Raw genomic sequence first — 5,201 nt, 5'->3', positions numbered from 1 at the left:
AGAGCAGAATTAAATGACATAGACTAAAAACACTATTCTAAGGGTCAGTGAATCCAAGGAGCTGGTTCTTTGAAAACATACAAAAAAATCATCAAGCCTTTAAGCAGGCTCTTCAAGAAAAGAAGAGAGAGGACACAAATAAACACAATAAGAAACGAAAGAGGACAGATTACAACTGATACCACAGAAATACAAAGGATTATAAGAAATTACTATAAATAACTGTATGCCAAGAAATTTGAAAATCTAGGTAAAATGGACAAATTTCTGGAAAAATATAATCTTCGAAAACTCAATGAAGAAGAAACAGAAACAAAAAACTGTACTTGAAAAATAACTAAATAAAATTAATTATATTAAAAAAAAGAAACAAAAAAGAAACAGAAAGCCTGAACAGACCAATAACAGCAGAAGACATTGAAGCAGTAATCAAAAAAACTCCCGACCCACAAAAGCCCTGGACCAGATGGTTTCATAAGAGAATTCTAAAAAGCATTTAAGAAAGAGCTAACCACTATTCTTCACAAACTATTCAAAAAAAATTAAAATGATGAAAGACTCCCAAACTCTTTTTATGAATCCAGCATCATCCTAATTTCAAAACCAGATGAAGGCACGACAAAGAAAGAAACCTTCAGGCCAATATCACTGATGAACATAGATGCTAAAATCCTCAACAAAATATTGGCACACCACATCCAACAATACATTAAAAGGATCATTCACCATGACCAAGTGGGATTCATCCCAGGGATGCAAGAATGGTACAACATTCAGCAAATCAGTAAATGTAATACATACATAAACAAAAGCAGAGACAAAAATCACATGATCATATCAATAGATGCAGAAGAAGCTTTTGATAAGGTACAACACCCATTTTTGATTTAAAAAAATCAGCATAGTGGGAATAGAAGGAGCATTCCTCAATATAATAAAGGCCATATATTAGAGACCTGAAGCCAACATCATATTCAGTGGGCAAAAATGAAAATCTTTTCTAATAAGATCAGGAACAAGACAAGGTTGCCCACTTTCACCACTTCTATTCAATATAATATTGGAAGTTTTACCCACAGTGATCAGACAAGAAAAGGAAATAAAAGGCATCCAAATCAGAAAGGAGGAAACAAAACTGTCACTGTTTGCAGATGACATGATAGTGTACATGGAAAACCCTATAGAATCTACCAAAAAACTGCTCGAACTAACTAATGAATTTGGCAAGACAGCGGGTTACAAAGTCAATATCCAGAAATCAAAGGCATTTTTGTATGCTAACAATGAAACAGCAGAAACAAAAATCAAGGAAAAAATCCCATTCGATATAGCAAAAATAAAATATCTGGGAATAAACCTAACTAAGGAGGTAAAAGACCTGTATGCAGAAACCTACACAACACTGAAGAAAGAAATCAAGGAAGACACAAACAAATGGAAACATATACCTTGTTCATTGATTGGAACAATTAACATCATCAAAATGTCCATAATACCCAAAGCAATTTACAGATTCAATGCACTACCTATTAAAGTACCAATGAAATATTTCACAGACATAGAACAAACACTTCAAAACTTTATATAAAATCATATATAACCCCAAATAGCAGCTGCAATTTTAAGAAAGAAGAACAAAGTAGGAGGGATCACAATACCTCATATCAAAATGTATTACAAGGCCACGGTAATCAAAACAGCCTGGTACTGGCATTAAAACAGGCACATAGACCAATGGAACAGAACAGAGAGCCCAGAAATAAACCCAAGTCTCTGCGATCAATTGTCATTTGACAAAGGGGGCAGCAACATAAAATGGAGTAATGATAGTCTCCTCAACAAATGGTGTTGGGAGAACTGGACAGCTTTATGCAAAAAAGTGAAACTCCAGAACTAGCTTACGCCATATACAAACATAAATTCAAGGTGGATAAAAGATGTAAACATAAGCTGTGACATCATTAACGTCCTAGAGGAGAACACTGGCAGGAAAATCTCAGATTTTCACGCAGCAACATTTTAACTGATATGTCCCCTAGAGCAAGGAATATAAAGGAAAGAATAAACAAATGGGATTTCGTCAAAATAAAAAGCTTCTGTACGGCTAAAGAAAACAGTATTACAACAAAAAGAAAAACAACTGTATCGGAAAACATATTTGCCAATAATACTTCAGACAAGGGTTTAATCTCCAAAACATGCAAGGAACTTATACTACTCCACTCTAATAAGACAAGCAAGTCAATTAAATAGTGGCTGAACGACTTGAACAGACATTTCTCCAAGGAGGACATGCAGAGGTTCCAGAGACACATGAAAAAATGCTCAATATCACTAGCTATCAGAGAGATGCAGATGAAAACCACAATGAGATACCACTTCACACCAGTCAGAATGGCCATCATAAACAAAGCAACAAACAAGTGTTGACGAGGTTGTGGAGAAAAGGGGACCCTAGTTCACTGTTGGTGGGTTTGCAGACTGGTACAACCACTATGGGAAACAGTATGGAATTTTCTCCGAAAACTAAAAATGAATCTGCCTTTTGACCTGGCAATTCCACTGCTAGGATTGTATCCTAAGAACCCTGAAACACCAATCCAAAAGAACCTATGCACTCCAATGTTCATAGCAGCACAATTTACAATAGCCAAGAGTTGGAAGCATCCTAGGTGCCCATTCGTAAATGAATGGATCCAAAATCTACAGAACATTTACACAATGGAATTCTATGCAGCAGAAAGAAAGAAGGAGCTCCTACCCATTGCAACAGCATGGATGGAACTAGAAAGCATTATGCTGAGTGAAATAAGCCAAGCGGTGAAAGACAAATACCATATGCTCTCACCTTTAACAGGAAGCTAAACAACAAAACAAACAAGCAAGCAAAATATAACCACAGACACTAAAATAGAGAATAGGCTGACAGTGACCAGAGGGGAGAGGGGAGGGAGTTTCAGGGGGAAAGTGGAAGGACTTACAGAAACTATTATAAAGGACATATGGACAACAACTAAGGGGGGTGGAAATGGGATGATATGGGGAGCACTGGGGGGGGGCTGGGATGCGAGTAAAAGACACAAAACTGTACTTGAACAACAACTGGGGGGGGGCTGGGATGGGAGTAAAAGAATACTGTACTTGAACAATAATTAAATTAAAAAATTGAAATAAATTAAGTAAATTAAAAATAAACAGAGAGTGAGAAGAGTGTGCTGGGATGGTAAGGTACCTGGGATCTGCACCATAATCAAGGCTGCTGTGTCTCCCTTCCCAGAGCCTGCTGCAGGATATGGGGAGGAAAGTTAGAGTACCAGCTACCTCCCCTACCAGAGCAGGGAGGGCAGCCCAGCACTAGGAGGGACCTGGGTGCTTTAAGTCACTGGGCGAAGTAGAGATGAAGTGGGAGACACACAGAGGCGGTACACATATGCTGGGACTGTGGACACTGGCACCAGAGAAATTGGGGTGCCGGGAAACACCTAGAGAAGGGAGGAGTTGGGCCATGTTGGACCCTGACTTGGATAGTCTCCAGAATAGTTGAAAAGCGGGGCTATGTGACAAGCTATGAGCTTGTTAAGAACAGAGGGCAGCTGCTTTGTAAGGAACTCTCCAGCAGCGGCTGGAGGGCCCTGAGGGAGATTTCAGAGTGGCAGAGGGGAACCATGCTCCTTACCTGTCTGGCACTGAGCTCCCAGAGACAGTAGCTGAGCTGAACCATGTACCCTGCCTGTCTCATACTGCACGCACCCAGAGTGAATGGCAGAAGGTAACTGTGCATCCCACAGTCATTCACTGCATACCCAGAGACAGTAGTATAGGGGAACCATGTGCTGCACTTGTCTTGGGCTCCACGCTGGAGATTGACTCACACCATAAGCAGCTGAGTGGCTGATTTGAGCCTGGCAGATCACAGAAGACCTGGGCCAGAGGAGGCTGGGAAACTGTGAATAGTGCCACCCAAACCTGGTCCTCATCCTCTCAGAACCAAAGGAAGGGAGAAAAGCAAAGCCCAGCCCCATCTTCCTGTAGCATCTAGGAAGACCAGCAGAACTCGCTGAACAGGTTTCAGGTTAGCAGGAGGCTTATTATTATGTTTTTTCCCCTTTTCTGTTTGGATCTTCTCTTTTCCCACCCTCCACCCTTTTTTTTCTTCTTCCAAGTGAGGTGATAAGACACGGAGTTATAAAGGTCCAGAGACAGATTGAAAAGGGGGGCAAAAGGCTAACCCCCAAAACTGAGAAACTGAGACAAATGTCACTTTGCTATCCTACAGAGCTGGCATTTTATTGTGTATGTGTATTATTATTATCTTTTAATTATTTTTACCACTTTTATTTTATTAGTATTTTTTATTTCTCTTCCATATGTTTAGTTTTTTTGTTTGTTTGTTTTATTTCCCTGTTTAGTTACATGACTTGACTGGTTTTCTTTATTCTCTCTGTATTGTATTTTAGTTTTCCTTCTTCACTCATGTTCCAATAACACACAACTCTTGTTTAGCTACTTTCTATTCTGGTTATCCAAATCATATATTTCTTGTCTTATTATTGTTGTTCCAATACTATTGTAAATAATTGTTCTATACAGTTGTACATACTACACAGCAACTCTCCATGATCTTAGCCCACTTCACTTTAATCCTGAGCCTTAGGATTGTTGTGGTTAACTCTATTCTCTCTCACACTACATCTACTTTCCACACATTCATCTTACCATATCTCATCATCTAACCTTGCGCAAGCACTCTGTTTTCTGGATTCAGCTCACAATCATCTTCCCCTCTAACAAGAAGCTTATCTCTCTTTCACCTTTTATAAAAAGTCTCTAATTGGGTGAAATATCATAGTTAACGCTACACTTATCCAAAGAATCTCCTATCTTATCTCTACTTGTTGGTATTTTAAATCCCATAAAATACTCTCTTGCTGTCTTAATCCATTTTGCCTACCCCCTGCCACTGATCACATACCAGAATAGGTGGGAGCTATGAACATCAGAATACTAGATGGAGGATAAAAAACCACCAATAAAGGAACCACCAAAAGGTATAAACCCAAGTACAACAAGAGAGCCCACACAAATAGAAGAAAGGACAAACCTAAAGTGTCCAGTCAAGGAGATCAGAGACCACACCACTGAACCTCAGAGAATTCCTACCATAGAAGTTCACCCTACAAAGACAGCTAACAAAGCAAAAC

This window comes from Artibeus jamaicensis, unplaced genomic scaffold, assembly GCF_021234435.1.
Source record: "Artibeus jamaicensis isolate MK-2021 breed Jamaican fruit bat unplaced genomic scaffold, CSHL_Jam_final scaffold_461, whole genome shotgun sequence".
NCBI lineage: Eukaryota > Metazoa > Chordata > Mammalia > Chiroptera > Phyllostomidae > Artibeus > Artibeus jamaicensis.
The sequence above is the reverse complement of the archived record's forward strand: the minus strand, read 5'-3'. Positions refer to the sequence as shown.